Consider the following 19399-nt stretch of genomic DNA (forward strand, 5'->3'; position numbering starts at 1 on the left):
ATATTCTGGATATTTCTGAAGATATTTTCATAACTATTCTTATCTGAAATCATTTATCTCTTCGCAATATCAGTGTTACATCAGAAAGGAAACTGTATTAGTTTCTAAATTTCTAAAAAAATTCAAGTTTAAATTATGAATGATATTGAAGTAATGTTGGCAACTGATGCATGAGTTAGTATAATATAATGACACTTGATCAACGTGATTATATTACAGTAAGTCATGCTGAGTTTCTAAATGGAACGTGACGATTCACAGATTTTAACGTCATCATGTGCTATGTTACACGACTCTTACATTCTATCTAATATATAAACATATCAAGAACATAATTTCTTGATAGTTCTATCGTTTCTTTTGAATTCTAGTAATTTAACCAATCAAGATCGTGCTATTACAATTTTTCTCTTAGAACATTAGTCATGTTCATTCGAAACTTCATACCTATGAATTCTGGACCATTATTCGCTTGACTTAAAGTCGGGAAGAGAAAACAAAAGGATGGAACTCCAAAATATAAAGGAAATAAAGAGGGTGAATTTATAGTGAAATATCTGACAGAGCAATCGAAACAGATTATTGTATTTAATCAAAGAGGATTCTAATTTCCTTAATTACCGAAGAATCAAATCTTATTACGAAGATTTTCTCTAAATCCCTTGAACGCTGGAAATCAATCCTATCTACGTCAAAAGATATGACAAACCTACATTTACTCATTTCACTCTTTTGTGATAGCTTTATTCATACTCTTCGAATAATCAAATTATTTTATTCTTATTACTCAATGGTAATAAAACTCTATTTATCAGCTCATATGAGTCATGAAAACATACTTATTGTCAGCCATGATAATCCCACTCAAATTTCGGGACGAAATTTCTTTAACGGGTAGGTACTGTGATGACCCGCAAATTTCCGACCAAATTTAAACTTAATCTTTTTATGATCTCGACACGATAAGCAAAGTCTGTAATGTTGAGTCTCGTAAATTTTGGAACTATGTTTATATATTTATTTACCCTTCGACTATTCCCAACGATTCATGAACAACTATTTGTTAATGGACAAGTGTATAAATACATATATACAATAAATTGGAATATTAATTAAGTATATAAATAACTTTCAACGTGTTAATATAATGAATATATATATATATATATATATATATATATATATATATATATATATATATATATATATATATATATATATATATATGTATATATATATATATATGTATATATATATATATATATATATATATATATATATATATATATATATATATATATTATGATTGCTATACATAATTATTGATCGTATGCATATTATAATATATTAAAATGTATAAAATTTAGTACTCAATAAATTATTATATAATAAATAATATATAATCATTAAATATTAGGTAAATAATAAAATGTAATATTAAACTACAAGTTAGATTATAGTTGTTACATCGATATTATTATTATTACTTTCATTATTATTATTAAAATAAATACCATTATTATGAATATTAATATCTTAACATAATTTGATACATTTAAATTTGTTATATTATTATTAATATTACAAATATCATTGCTATTATTATTAATATTATTATTAGTAGTAAAATTATGATATTAGTTATTATTATGATTATTATTATTAGTATTATTTCTAAAGATTTTTATTTAAAAATTATTATTATCATTTTTTTATTAACATTATTTTTTTATTACTTTTATCATTTTTCTCAATATTATTAGTTTTATTAATATTATTATTGTTTTTATTTCTATTATTATTATTAGTATTCTTTTTATAATATTAATGTATTATGTATTATTATTAATATTAATTATTAATATTAATTAACTAAATATAGAATATTTAATCTGAATAATTCCATCGGCTTTATATCACGATCGAACTATACTGACTTTTGTTTTCTGTCGGATGTTGTTACAAGTCGATTTCAGTTAATCCCATCATGTTTCTAATTAAATTATTCGACACATTATATATAACGTTAACTGCATTTGGAAATCTAAGAGAGAAAAATTAGAACACAGATACGTAAACCTCTGTTTTCATTCTTTTTATCAAAAATTAGAAAATGAATCGAATTTCAAAATCCATAAATGCAGAGTTGTTAGGAATCTTGTGCTCAAACTATATGTAAAATCTTAGGTCCCAATTTTTATTATCGAGTTCGAATTTGGAAGTCAAACTTTTATTTTCAAAAAGTCAACATTTGTTCATCGGCAAAATTCGAATTTTCTGTTTTGTTTACAGTTAAATTGATGGTTTGTAAAGCTTCTAGTAATAATATTAAACATATTTTGTGTTCAAATATTTGTCTAAAACATCCTAAAAATCGAATTTGCAATTTGAGTTCATAAGTGCAGTCGCGAATGCTTCTGCTATCTGTTTTATTTTTTTTTACTTTGTGTCTGTTATATGTCGATTCTAGTTAAGTATTAAAGCCTAAATCATGATGGTTATTAGTGTTTTGTTTGGAAATTAGCTCTCCAGTCGATTACTGTAAAAGAAGAAGATGATGAATACAGTTTTTAGAATAATAGAATTTAAAACGGGTATGAATTAGAGAAACAGGTTCAGATGGATGGTTAAGAGGAGTGTCAGGTTAGCGTGTGGTCACGGGTTCGAGTACAGGGGCTTACATTTTTGGAACCCATTTCAATTGAGGTAGTTTTCTAATATTATTATTATTGTTATTGTTATTATTATTATCATTATTATTATTATTATTATTATTATTATTATTATTATTATTATTATTATTATTATTATTATTATTATTATTATTAATTATAAATTATTATTATGATTGTTATTATTATTGTTACCATGATTATTATTATTGTTGTTGTTATTATTATTGTTATTATAAGAATTATAATAATAATTATTATTATCCTAGTTATAAGTATTAAAACAATTATTATTATTATTATTATTATTATTATTATTATTATTATTATTATTAATATTATTATAAGTATTATTAATGTTATCATTATTGATTTATCATTTTAGTATTATTATCGTTACTACGATTATGGATATTATTATTATTATTATTATTATTATTATTATTATTATTATTATTATTATTATTATTATTATTATTATTATTATTATTATTATTATTATTAATATAATAAAAATTTATTATTATTTTCATAAACATTAGTATTAGTACCATTATATAAATATTAGAATTATTATTATTATTAACATGTGTATTATTATAAATATTATCATTATTATTAATATGATTACAATTATTAGTATTGTTATTATTAAAAATTACTATTATTAATATTATCATTTTTACTAAAATTATTATTTTGATATCACTAAAACTATCATTATTATTGTTATCGGTATTATTATGTAGTTACTAAAATCACTATCATAATTATCATTAACAATAAAATTAATATTTTTACATTTATTATCATTAATATCATTATTATTATTATTATTAATAGAATTACTAACATTCTTATCTTATTAATTATATTAAGTATTATAATTAATTTTACCACTATTAATATTATTTTAGTATTATTATAATTATTATTAATAATATAAAAATGATATATTTAATACATATAACATAACAAAAATTAATATTTTATTATATACAAAATGAATATACGAAACATATATATTATATATACTACTAATATAAAAAGGATATAACTAATAAATTTATATATATGTGTGTTCAATTACAATTATGTGTGTTAATATATATACAAATGATATAGGTACGTGAATCCGAGGCCAACCTTGCATTGTTCAGTTCAGTCGTATGAATATTTTTACTACAAAATATCGTATCGTGAGTTTTCATTTGCTCCCTTTTTAAATTCTTTTGCAATATATATTTTTGGGACTGAGAATACATGCGCTGCTTTTATAAATGTTTTATGGAATAGACACAAGTAATCGAAACTACATTCTATGGTTGGATTATCGAATCGAATATCACCCCTTTAGCTTGGTAACCTAAGAATTAGGGAACAGACACCCTTATTTACGCGAATCCTAAAGGTAGATCTACGAGCACTAACTCCCCCATACTGGAAAATGGTATGCTTTAGTACTTCGAGTTTATATTATACTGATGGATTTCTGTTTTGGGGATATTCTATATGCATGATGTTAATGTCGGTTACCAGGTGTTCAATCCACGTGAATGATTTTTAAACACTTACGAGTGTATGATTATTGAATAAAGGAAATCTTATGGTCTATTAAAATTATGGAAATGATTGATTTCGATAAACTAATGAACTCACCAACCTTTTGGTTGACACTTTAAAGCATGTTTATTCTCAGGAATGAAAGAAATCTTCCGCTGTGCATTTGCTCATTTTAGAGATACTACTTGGAGTCATTCATGACATATTTCAAAAGACGTTGCATTCGAGTCGTTGAGTTCATCAAGATTATTATTAAGTCAATTATAGTTGGATATATTATGAAATGGTATGCATGCCATCAACTTTCAATGTAAAGAAAGTTTGTCTTTTAAAAACGAATGCAATGTTTGTAAAATGTATCATATAAAGGTCAAGTACCTCGCGATGTAACCAAATGTAATGTATTCGTCCAGATGGATTAGAACGGGACATTAAATCTATTTGAACGGATTAGGAAGAATTGTATTGTGCCGGTAAGCCTTTAAATTTCTCCATGATTTCTGTAAGTTCCAAAACATCGTTTTGTAAACCTTTGGTACAATGATGGTCCATTTTGACCAAACTATCATTTGCACCCCTGCCATGAAATCTTCACCATCATTAAATGGATCACCAATCCCAAAACATACGGACACTTCATCTTCGTCTTTCTATTTTGTCGCCGGAAACCCTAAAACATCATCATCTTCCGACACTTTTTCACCGGAAAATTTTTAGTGGATAAGTCATCCGAACACACCATGTTGAACAATCTAAGTAATAACTAGAATTTCCCTGAAACTCATAATTCATCTTCTTCTTCTCTAGTGAAAAAATCTTCTGTTCTTCTACCACGTTAATGAAAATGACTTTAGATTTATATATAAGCTTTAGAGATTCGTTAACAGTTTCTGGATTGTATAAATTTACTAGAACCCTTCCATGTGATATTTTTGGTTGCCACTCAACGAACAATTCTCCAGGACATAGACATTCCCCCACCATTCAGCAATGGATTTAAAAGTATCTTCAGTCCAGCAAGGTAGCGGAACCCCACTGATTTTTAGCCATGAGGATCGCCCTTCAGGCCAATACGAAAAATCTCATGGTTGTTTTTTATGAATCCATTTATTAATCGAATGTTCATCCCGAAATACCTCTTTTACGTTCTCTGTAGAATTACACATAATCAAAACGCCTGACCCACCAAGGAACTTGATGTTAGCATCACCCAACCCTTCAACTTCGAGTAAATCTTCAAGATTAGTAAGAAAATCTTGACACTTAACTTCTTCCATAATAGATCTCTCCAGAATTCCTAGATTGTTGTTTATGTTTTCTTCATCGTCTGCCATAATAACCTTTCCTGCTTTACCTTCATCTTACTTATTTGATTGGAACGTATGGTCCTTTATGTTATTAAGCTTCTCTCTTAAATCGGATTTTATCTTCCCCACAACCTCTCGAAAGCTCTTTTCATCTTGTAAAGTGTTTGCACCTGTCTTAATATGAACACCCTCACAAGCTGAGTTAGATCGAACCTTAGAATCCTTCCCATTCTCTTTAGGTGCCCTTACGGTTGCGGGGAATATGCGAATTGCTACACCATTGATCTTCATTTCTAATGAATTCAAAACGGCAGCTTTATCTCTTACATTACCAAACCTAACAAAGTCAAAATGACTTCCGTTTCGAAGACGTTTAGCTGCCACATATACGCCTCTCACCGAACCTTATGGTTTGAAAAGTTTCCAAAGATCAACGATTTTTCCAAACTTCGAGAAAGTTGAAAAACATGAACGATGTTAAATGGTTTTTGTTTGAACACTTGTATTGGTTACTATAGTTGCCAATGCATTGATCTCGGGATCTTGCCGTACCCGCTGTTGTTGTGACATGCCTCACTGGATTCTCTATTTCTCTCTTAGTGTTTTCTCTATTCATTACTCTCGTATGAAATCTAATTATAATTCTATGAGAGATACTGTGATGACCCGTCCTAATCCACCTGGACGAAGTCTTCAACAACTGGTTCCATTACGAGGTACAGACCTCTATATGTCTTGAACAACTCCATGTAATATCTTTAAAATAAGCAAATGCACAGCGGAAGACTTAATTCGTACCTGAGAATAAACATGCTTAAAAGTGTCAACCAAAAGGTTGGTGAGTTCATAGGTTTATCATATCAATCATTTCAATATATTAATAGACCACAAGATTTCCATTTATAAATATATGTACACTCGCAAGTGTATAAAAGTATTCTATAAGTTGTAGGCACCCGGTAACAAGCCTTAACGTTCATATTTTACCCTCTGAAGTACACCTGATCAGGTGTGTTTAAAATAACCTCGAAGTACTAAAGCATCCCATAGTCAGGATGGGGTTTGTCAGGCCCAATAGATCTATCTTTAGGATTCGCGCCTACCGTACATAGACAAGTAGTTTAATGTTACCAAGCTAAGGGTATATTTCTGGTTTAAACCCACATAGAATTAGTTTTAGTACTTGTACCTATTTCGTAAAACATTTATAAAACAGCGCATGTATTCTCAGCCCAAAAATATATATAAAAAGGGAGTAATGAAACTCACCATACTGTATTTTGTAGTAAAAATACATATTACGATATTGAACAAATGCAGGGTTGGCATCGGATTCACGAACCTATATCATTTGTATATTTATTAATATACATATAATCGTAATCGAACAAGTATATATATTATTAGAGATTTAACTGTTATTTTAATTAGGTTTTTCATTAATAACCTTATTAATTATATTTATTAATATTTATTATAAAAGTATTAATATAGTTATGTTATGTGTAGTAAATATAGTTTTATATAACTAATTGTTATTTAATAAAATAATATTGATAATAATAATAAAATTTGTCTTATTTTATAATAATAATAATAATAATAATAATAATAATAATAATAATAGTTATTATGGTAATAATATTGATAATATAATAATATTAATGTCAAAATAATAATAATGATAGTAATAATAATAATTTTGATAAAAATGATAATTTCCATAATAATGATAATAATAATAGTAAAAATGATACTTTTAATATAAATAATAGTTCTTAATAAAAATGATATTAATAATAATATTAATGATATTATTAATAATAATTTTAATAATAATAATAATAACAATAATAATAATGATAATAGTAATAATAATAAATAGATAAATAAATACCTTAAGGAAGTAGCCCTAAAAATAATGATCAAGTCCGGGTTTGAACCCGCGACCTCTTGAATAAGCACACACAAACACACCAAACCATAAACTGCTTATTGTCTTTCTGTTATTATTATCATCCCTAATGTATTTAACCCGTCTAAACCGTCTTCTTAGAATAAAACCCATATCATTATAATCATTATCATCCCATTCATCTCTCGTATCATAACATCATCCTTTTCTAATATCATGTATGCGTATCATTCTTAAACCATTGAAAATATATTTATTCCAGATTTATCGGGACGCCAATTAGGATCTCAATCCCAAAACTTTAATATATATACGGCAACCAAATATTGAGTGTTCTTGGCCCATTTTTAATAGCCCAACTTATAAAAATCCAAGTTGTAAAAAAACCCGTCCGTTTAAAGGGAGTCCACAAGTAAAAAAAAAATTTTAGCAGCCTAATTAATAAAGGTAAAGGGTTTCGGTTATGTTAACATAAAGTAATAGAATTTATGGAATTTGCAATCAGTCTCACATCATCATCCACTATCCCTTATCAATATCATAATAGATGAATTTGGGTGCCAACTTTACACTAGGATTTTCTTATTTACAGACCCTACCATAATCCAATTCATTACTCAATCTTGTCTGCCATAAAATTTTTATCATTGTCCCACATATTTGTATGTAGTAATAATTCTATAATCAAGTTGACAATATTTTAAATGGTGACCTTTTCCTTTTGTTATGTGGCACTCGACAGAAGAACAGGTGCAATCTTTGTAGCAAAAAAAGAATCGATGTGTTGGTGTTGTTGATTCAGCGAAAAGAAACAGAAATTGGGAAACAGAAATTAAATTCGATGGTTTTGGTGGTGATTAGGGATGCAGAAACATAAGGTTATATTGCAGCAACACAGACGTATTTAGTGTGATTTTATGTGACTGCTTACTTGGGTTGTAGAGATGTTAATGGTGTTTGGGTTCGACTGGAACATAGCTGAACCGAATAGCAGTTTAGTATGATTTTGGAACAGAATATTAATCGTTTTAAAAGGTGGTTGATTCTTGGGTGTTTCGCTATATATAACTGTAAATAGGAGCAGGTTCACAGGTGACATGGGATTTATATTGATGGTGCTCAAGTCGTTATACAATTATAAGTCGAAGGGTTTTCGAGTGAGTGGTTTTCGATGGTTCATGTTTTGGTTGTCAACTGGAATAGTAGCAGAAAGAGAGTTTAAATGTTAGGTGCTATTGGGGTTGTACAGATAGTAATAACACAAGCAAGGGTCTCGACCATTGCCTCGTTGGGGTCAAATAATTACATAAATAAATAAGATAAACTAGTAGTAGTAGTTGAGTTTATAGGGAGGGGTATTGGATTGTGGTGTTGATCATGGATGATGGTTGAGGTTTGTGGGGTCCGGTTTGTACAGAAAGCAGGAACCCTTAAGTGAAAAATGATAAAGTGGTTCGGTGGGTTTGGTGTTTGAAGGTGGTTAAGTGTGGCTTGTGATCAAGGTGATGGTTAAATGGTGAAGGCTTGATGGTTGTTGTTTAGTATACAAGAACAAGAAGGAGAAGGGTGAAGTGAGTGGTGAAGTGAAGTCGTGCAAACAAAAGAAAGAAAGAGGAATAAGGGTGCAAGTTCCTTGATAGTTTTGTGGTTTCTGGGTTATGCATTCATATGCATATGTATATAATCTAGAATTTAAAAGTAATAATATAATATGTTATAATATAAATCATATATCATAATCATAATTTAGAATGAAAAGAAAACGTGCAGGTGAAAAGTAATAATAAACAAATGATTAGCAGCCGCATTCTTGGACTGTAATTACCGACAATTTTAATTACCAATATAATATCGTGGTCCGTTGTTAAACAGTGACGGATAAAAGTCTTCAGGAAAATCCCATATTCTTAAATTAACTGTATTTATTTATTTATTTTTAATATATTTTATTTATATATAGTTATGTTTTAAATAATAATTATTATAATATCATAATTTTATTTTATTTTACATAGTTAGTTTTAAATACGACAACATATAATGTTTCAAATTATTTTTCCAATTTCCATTTATATATATATATATATATATATATATATATATATATATATATATATACATATATATATATATACATATAAACACATAACTATTTACAATTAATTGTTCGTGAATCGTCGAGAACGGTCGTAAGTCAAATGCATATATGAAATAGTTCAAAAATTTTAAGACTCAACATTACAGACTTCGTTTATCGTGTCGAAATCATATTTAGATTAAGTTTAAATTTGATCGGAAATTTCTGGGTCGTCACAGTACCTACCCGTTAAAGAAATTTCGTCCCGAAATTTGATTGGGATGGTCATGACTGGAAATAAGTATGTTTTCATGACACATACGAGTTAGAAATTAGAGTTTTATCATCTTTGAGTAATAAGGATAAAATAATTCGATAACTCGAATAGTACGAATGAAGTTATCACTAAATAGTGAAATGAGAAAGGCATGTTTCATCATAACTTTTGACTAGTTATGGTTGAATTTAGAAAATAAGGTGCGTCTTAACTTTTGTTGTTGTCTTGGTTAAATTCCGGAATTCAAGGAGTTTAAGGAAATCTTCTAATCAGAAAGAAAATGTAATATCATGATTAATTAGCAAACTGCTAGAATCACGGTAAGGATAGAACTATCAAGAAAATTATTTCTTGATATGTTTAGAGGTTAAATAGAATGAAAGAGTTATGTATCATGGCACCTGATGAGGGTAAGATCTGTGAACCATCATCACGTTTCATTAGAAATTCAGCATGACTTACTGTAATATAACCATGTTGGCCTGACGTCATTATATTATACTAACTCTTGCTTCAATTCCCAACACTTCTCTAAAAAATCATTCATAATTTAAACTCGATTGTTACAAAATATAGAAACTAAAATAGTTTCTTTTATGATGTAATATAGATAGCACGAAGAGATAAATAATTTCAGACAAGAATAGCTGTGAAGGTATCCTCAGGAATATCGAAGATATTTATAACGAAAGGTACGATGATATCTTAGAATTTCCAATATCGATGGATGTTGATGAGTTCATGATAAGACTTCAATAGATAAATATAGTGATTTGTCGGAGAGATTTAAGCCAAGGAGCAACGAGGTTGCTGATACGTCTGCTGGTAATATGGTGGAATATAAAAGGTTCCCCGGTATCAATAAAAGAGCACGCATATATATCAAGGTTATAATAAGATTGTTTCGAACGAAAAGTCGAAGTTGACTTGTTGGAGCTGTGACAAAACTGACTATTGTGAAAAAGAATTGCAATGTTATTTTCTGTAATGCCAAAGGAGCTAGCACAGATATGTGTTAAACATTTACTCAAGTTTCAAGAGTTTTTTAGGTGCATAACTATATTCATAAATCTTTTCTTCCGTAGATGAAATGCGGTTGGTTCATCCTCTCGATTGAGGTATTTTCAAGATTCATGAAAGGTTTGAACACAGATTGTAATCGTCAAGATACAAACGAGGTTCAAAATGAAATCAAGTGGCAAACTTGAAGAATTGTTTAGTTTCATATGTTATAAACAATATTTTAATTCATTTTAATTGTCCAATGTTGGTAGTCCTCAGTTGATAGTCCACAGTTAACAATTCAATAATTCATATATAGTTTATAATATTCGAATTAATTAATACGTATCGTGACCCGTGTACATGTCTCAGACTCGATCACAACTCAAACTATATATATTATTGTAGAATCAACCTCAACCCTGTATAGCTAACTCCAACATTACTACATATAGAGTGTCTATGGTTATTCTAAATAATATATATAGATGCGTCGATATGATATGTCAAAACCTTGTATACGTGTCTCGATATTTAAAGTGCGTAAAATAAATAACAAAAAATTAAATGACGATAAATAAAATTGCAAGAATTAAAATTGCGATAAATAAAATGCGATAAATAAATTGCGATAAATAAAAGGTAATACGGAATTAACAGTTAGCTAGGAACAGTTAGCTAGGAACAGTTAGCGTGGATTCTTAACAAAATTTCTCATAGTTAATTTGTTTGTTTCTAACAAATTTTATTTTGTCCAATGTTTTCTTCATTATGCCACTTGTTGGATTCTGATAAATCAAAATCCAATTATAAAATTGGATGAAAATAGTTATTCTGCGGTGAACGGATTCGTATATCTGTGGATGTAATTAGGATAGTAAATGACTGTTGAATCAGATTCGAAGAATGTACAGTGTAACTTACTAATGTGAAAACTAAATATTCCTCAGGTATTACCTACCCGTTAAAATATTTTCACCATTAATAGTTTGTACAAAAGAATTTTTAATTACAATCTTTATGAAAATATACTTACACTTATATTTTCTTCAGATGTAATCATGGATTTAATGAGTCAATGTGATATTAAACTCATCTGGTTTACCATTAGAACTAGAATACATAATCTCTAAAACATTAAAGATTACATAATCGCTATGTAGAACGAAGAAAAATGATGTAGAATGATACGTAGAACGAAGATAATCGATGTAGAATGATATGTAGAACGAAGATAATCGATGTAGAACGATATGTAGAACGAAGATCATGCTTGGGGTATAGATTGTGATATTGTGGCGTGTGGTGTTGATGGTGCGGGTGCTGTTGCTGGTACTATCGGTGCCAGTGATGTTGCTGAAGCTGGTAAGTTTTGCACCATATTCTCCAAATTGATTACTCGAGCGCGAAGCTCGTTGACTTCTTCTATTACACCGGGATGATTATCGGTTCGGACGAGCGGATAAATAAAGTTTAGAATCTGAGATATGATATGTTCATGGCGAGATATTCGGGAAATGAGAGTGAAAATGGTGTTTCGAATTGGTTCGCCGGTAAGTGCTTCAGGTTCTTCGTCAAGAGGTGAATTCGGTTGACGTAAAGGATCGCCTTCTTCGCGTCTCAATTGATTAAGTCGACTATGAACTCATCAGATGATTTGGGGATGGCTGATTGGTTGAATCATTCTGGTGACGCTGCTTTCGGAGCTTAGGTGAACATCCTTATCGGAATAGCTGTCAGAATAACTATCGGAATAGCTGTCGGAATCCGAGGGACTCGAACTAGTTGAGGGATTCATCTCGTACGATCAGATGAAGGATTTTCGATAAGAAATAGATTATAGGATGTAGATTAGTACCCTGCAATACATAAATTTACATATGCATATATAATACTAAAATCCCATAAGTTACGGAGGATTCTACAGAAGCTGTCAGGCAAAGGTAACAATAACAGATACGCTAAGATATGAATTTATCTCTACACTGTCTATGCAATAGAGGCAGTAAGACGTGTCTAGACTTTAAGGATGATAAGCAAATAATTTTTGACACGAAATGATAAGCACAACTTTTGACATGCAGACACGGTCGAAGTCCAGACCCACTAATGCATCTAAACAACTATCAGTTAGACACACTAATGCAAGACCTGGTTCGCTAAGACCACCGCTCTGATACCACCTGTGATGACCCGTCCTAATCCACCTGGACGAAGTCTTCAACAACTGGTTCCATTACGAGGTACAGACCTCTATATGTCTTGAACGACTCCATGTAATATCTTTAAAATAAGCAAATGCACAGCGGAAGACTTAATTCGTATCCGAGAATAAACATGCTTAAAAGTGTCAACCAAAAGGTTGGTGAGTTCATAGGTTTATCATATCAATCATTTCAATATATTAATAGACCACAAGATTTCCATTTATAAATATATATACACTCGCAAGTGTATAAAAGTATTCTATAAGTTGTAGGCACCCAGTAACAAGCCTTAACGTTCATGTTTTACCCTCTGAAGTACACCAGATCAGGTGTGTTTAAAATAACCTCGAAGTACTAAAGCATCCCATAGTCAGGATGGGGTTTGTCAGGCCCAATAGATCTATCTTTAGGATTCGCGCCTACCGTACATAGACAAGTAGTTTAATGTTACCAAGCTAAGGGTATATTTCTGGTTTAAACCCACATAGAATTAGTTTTAGTACTTGTGCCTATTTCGTAAAACATTTATAAAACAGCGCATGTATTCTCAGCCCAAAAATATATATAAAAAGGGAGTAATGAAACTCACCATACTGTATTTTGTAGTAAAAATACATATTACGATATTGAACAAATGCAGGGTTGGCCTCGGATTCACGAACCTATATCATTTGTATATTTATTAATATACATATAATCGTAATCGAACAACTATATATATTATTAGAGATTTAACTGTTATTTTAATTAGGTTTTTCATTAATAACCTTATTAATTATATTTATTAATATTTAATATTTATTATAAAAGTATTAATATATTTATGTTATGTGTAGTAAATATAGTTTTATATAACTAATTGTTATTTAATAAAATAATATTGATAATAATAATAAAAGTTGTCTTATTTTATAATAATAATAATAATAATAATAATAATAATAATAATAGTTATTATGGTAATAATATTGATAATATAATAATATTAATGTCAAAATAATAATAATCATAGTAATAATAATAATTTTGATAAAAATGATAATTTCTATAATAATGATAATAATAATAGTAAAAATAATACTTTTAATATAAATAATAGTTCTTAATAAAAATGATATTAATAATAATATTAATGATATTATTAATAATAATTTTAAAAATAATAATAATAACAATAATAATAATGATAATAGTAATAATAATAATAAATAGATAAATAACTACCTTAAGGAAGTAGCCCTAAAAATAATGCTCAAGTCCGGGTTTAAACCCGCGACCTCTTGAATAAGCACACACAAACACACCAAACCATAAACTGCTTATTGTCTTTCTGTTATTATTATCATCCCTAATGTATTTAACCCGTCTAAACCGTCTTCTTAGAATAAAACCCATATCATTATAATCATTATCATCCCATTCATCTCTCGTATCATAACATCATCCTTTTCTAATATCATGTATGCGTATCATTCTTAAACCATTGAAAATATATTTATTCCAGATTTATCGGGAAGGCCAATTAGGATCTCAATCACAAAACTTTAATATATATACGGCAACCAAATATTGATTGTTCTTGGCCCATTTTCAATAGCCCAACTTATAAAAATCCAAGTTGTAAAAAAACCCATCCGTTTAAAGGGAGTCCACAAGTAAAAAAAAAAAAAAAAATTAGCAGCCTAATTAATAAAGGTAAAGGGTTTCTGTTATGTTAACATAAAGTAATAGAATTTATAGAATTTGCAATCAGTCTCACATCATCATCCACTATCCCTTATCAATATCATAATAGATGAATTTGGGTGCCAGCTTCACACTAGGATTTTCTTATTTACAGACCCTACCATAATCCAATTCATTACTTAATCTTGTCTGCCATAAAATTTTTATCATTGTCCCACATATTTGTATGTAGTAATAATTCTATAATCAAGTTGACAATATTTTAAATGGTGACCTTTTCCTTTTGTTATGTGGCACTCGACAGAAGAACAGGTGCAATCGTTGTAGCAGAAAAAGAATCGATGTGTTGGTGTTGTTGATTCAGCGAAAAGAAACAGAATTCGGGAAACAGAAATTAAATTCGATGGTTTTGGTGGTGATTAGGGATGCAGAAACATAAGGTTATATTGCAGCAACACAGACGTATTTAGTGTGATTTTATGTGACTGCTTACTTGGGTTGTAGAGATGTTAATGGTGTTTGGGTTCGACTGGAACACAGCTGAACCGAATAGCAGTTTAGTATGATTTTGGAACAGAATATTAATCGTTTTAAAAGGTGGTTGATTCTTGGGTGTTTCGCTATATATAACTGTAAATAGGAGCAGGTTCACAGGTGACATGGGATTTATATTGATGGTGCTCAAGTCGTTATACAGTTATAAGTCGAAGGGTTTTCGAGTGAGTGGTTTTCGATGGTTCATGTTTTGGTTGTCAACTGGAATAGTAGCAGAAAGAGAGTTTAAATGTTAGGTGCTATTGGGGTTGTACAGATAGTAATAACACAAGCAAGGGTCTCGACCATTGCCTCGTTGGGGTCAAATAATTACATAAATAAATAAGATAAACTAGTAGTAGTAGTTGAGTTTATAGGGAGGGGTATTGGATTGTGGTGTTGATCATGGATGATGGTTGAGGTTTGTGGGGTTCGGTTTATATAGAAAGCAGGAACCCTTAAGTGAAAAATGATAAAGTGGTTCGGTGGGTTTGGTGTTTGAAGGTGGTTGAGTGTGGCTTGTGATCAAGGTGATGGTTAAATGGCGAAGGCTTGATGGTTGTTGTTTAGTATACAAGAACAAGAAGGAAAAGGGTGAAGTGAGTGGTGAAGTGAAGTCGTGCAAACAAAAGAAAGAAAGAGGAATAAGGGTGCAAGTTCATTGATAGTTTTGTGGTTTCTGGGTTATGCATTCATATGCATATGTATATAATCTAGAATTTAAAAGTAATAATATAATATGTTATAATATAAATCATATATCATAATCATAATTTAGAATGAAAAGAAAACGTGCAGGTGAAAAGTAATAATAAACAAATGATTAGCAGCCTCATTCTTGGACTGTAATTACCGACAATTTTAATTACGAATATAATATCGTGGTCCGTTGTTAAACAGTGATGGATAAAAGTTTTCAGGAAAATCCCATATTCTTAAATTAACTGTATTTATTTATTTATTTATTTTTAATATATTTTATTTATATATAGTTATGTTTTAAATAATAATTATTATAATATCATAATTTTATTTTATTTTACATAGTTAGTTTTAAATACGACAACATATAATGTTTCAAATTATTTTTCCAATTTCCATTTATATATATATATATATATATATATATATATATATATATATATATATATATATATATACATATAAATACATAACTATTTACAATTAATTGTTCGTGAATCGTCGAGAACGGTCGTAAGTCAAATGCATATATGAAATAGTTCAAAATTTTTAAGACTCAACATTACAGACTTCGCTTATCGTGTCGAAATCATATTTAGATTAAGTTTAAATTTGATCGGAAATTTCCGAGTCGTCACAGATACCAATAGATACATATATATATATATATATATATATATATATATATATATATATATATATATATATATATATATATATATATATATATATATATATATATATATATAGACACACACACACACACATATACATAAACATAGATGCATATAAAAAGATACATATACACAGTTACAAATACCTAAATATACACACATGGATATATACCTATATTACATACAAATACTTAGGTACATACACAAGGTTGAAGAAATCGGAACTCGGGGAGTTCTCGGCGGAACCATTTTTAGGAGTTCTCGGAGAACTCGAGGAGTTCTCAGTGGTTGACTTTCGTTGACTTTTGGGATAATTTTTATGATACCCGAGATTTGACTGGTTTGACCGGTTTGACCGAGATTTGACCGATTTTTGATCGAGAAACTCAATTTATTGGTCGTTGACCGATTAAACCGGTCGTTGACCGATTTTTAGCCGATTTCAAAATGAGAAATCGGCAGCAACTCCAAAACAATTTCTCGGAGAGAACTCGGCCGATTTTTCCGATTTTTACAACCTTTTACATACATATACATATACATAGAACCATATACACAGAAAACATAGTTACATTTACATATACACATATACTACACAAATACATTTACATAGATACATATACATAGATACATCTATACATATATATACCTACTCGTCTATCCTAATTTTAGTCTTCCACGCATTCCTATCATAGGTCATGTTCTCGAAACTTCTATATACTATTAACTTATAATGTTTTCATTTTGCAAAAAAAACACTTGTATATTGCGCACATACATATACACAGGGTAGTAAAGGTAAAACTAAATTACTTGTAAAAAGAAGAGCAAATTCTATAAAAAGGTAACATATTATACCAGTTTTCCTATTTTCGGTAATATATTTCATTTTGCTATAAGAAATGAGTGTATTTTCGAAAGTTAATCAAAAAGAGGGGTGTCGTTAACTTTTGTTAACTTTCTCAGTTAAGTGTCAACTTTGCATAACATGTCAAGTCCTTTATCGACCAACTTTTTCAAATTGCGATTTCGACACACGTTTTTGACGCGCGATTCCGACACGCGTTTTTGACCGGCGTTTTCGAGGCGCGTTTTCAACTTTCTTTTTCGACAAACGTTTTAAAGGAACGTTTTCGATGCGCGTCGATCGTGACACGTTTTCAACTCGCGACTTCGACGCACGTTCTCGTGGCTCGATTTCGACGAGTATCAAAATGTCGCCATTTTCGATTATGTCTTTGGGAATTACTTTACACGGGACAAACACACATCGAAAATCCGCATCGAAAAAAACACCTCGAAAACAACATAGAAAAATACGCCTCGAAAACGCGTGTTGGGATCGCGCGTTGAAAATGTGTGTCAAAATCGCGATTTAAAAACGTTGATCGATAAAGGACTTGACATGTTATGCAAAGTTGACATTTAACTGAGAAAGTTAACAAAAGTTAACGACACCTCTCTTTTAGATTAACTTTCGAAATACATTCCTTTTTTATAAGGAAATGAAATATATTATCGAAAATAGGAAAACTGGTATAATATGTTACCTTTTTATGAAATTTGTCCTAAAACGAATTATATACTCGTAATTTGTGTTTATATTTAAAAATTAAAAAAAAGAATACAAAAAAGGGAAAAAAGAAATACACGTAAGAAAGGAAACAATAGTAAAATAATCCAATCTGGCGGTTTCAATTTGAGAAAGAGGGATGATTCTCACACACACTTTTTTGATCCTCACACACCAATTGAGTTTTATTAGAAGAGTAAAAGGTTAAAATAGGTGTGTGAGGATCAAAAAAGTGTGTGTGAGAATCATCCCCCTTTGAGAAATTCTACATCCACTCAATATTTTTACACAATAATACCCACACGCTGACATGGCTAATGACTTGGTCTACCTGATGTTCCACGTAAAGAATGGAGAGAAAGTAACTGCCCCTTTTAATTTGGTTCATTATTACTCCGTATAATTATTATCTTTATTACTTTCATTTTTAAATTGATTGATTTTGATTATATGTAATATATCCAAATAAAAATAAAATAATACCCAGTTAATAGGCTTTTCATTCTTCTCAGTTCTCATCCAAATTACAAGAATCTCTTTCTTCCTCAAAATTGCTGGTGTTGCTTCAAAACCAGATACGAATGAATTAACACAATTAAATACTCACAATGATATATAAAGAATTATACAATTGAGTCAATTTTTTGACCAAAATTAACCGTTGTGTGGATTTATTCACCAGCAGTTTTAATGAATTAACACAATTAAATCTACACAATGATATGGCAGATTGACTTGTACATCTACTAGGCCTTATACATCCACTAATCCACGTCAAGTAATCACCTCCAATTATTATTGGAACATAATGACATGATTATACTTTTACTCAAGGGAAATTCGCCCAAATACATTATTTTTTAAACTTTTATTCCAAAATACACTTTCGGGGAAAAAATTGTCTATTTACACCGTTAGGTCGACCACTCAGTGGGTCGACTACCCCTTTACCCGGTCGACCACTTTAGTTTTCAAGGTAGTCGACCTCCATTCTTCATTGTTGTTGGTCGACTACTTCAGTTATATGGTCGACCTAAGGGTCGACCGAATTGTAGGCCTAAACTCGGTCGACTAACATAGTCGACCACAGTTGCTTTATAGTCAACCGATAAGTTGGTCGACTAATCATAAAAACATACTACTAGTGGATAAGATATATCAGATAAGATTATTGCGAATTTAGATAAGGTTTTTATTTAAGTTTACTGTG

Source organism: Rutidosis leptorrhynchoides, chromosome 3 (genome assembly GCF_046630445.1).
Source record: "Rutidosis leptorrhynchoides isolate AG116_Rl617_1_P2 chromosome 3, CSIRO_AGI_Rlap_v1, whole genome shotgun sequence".
NCBI classification, from domain to species: Eukaryota; Viridiplantae; Streptophyta; class Magnoliopsida; order Asterales; family Asteraceae; genus Rutidosis; species Rutidosis leptorrhynchoides.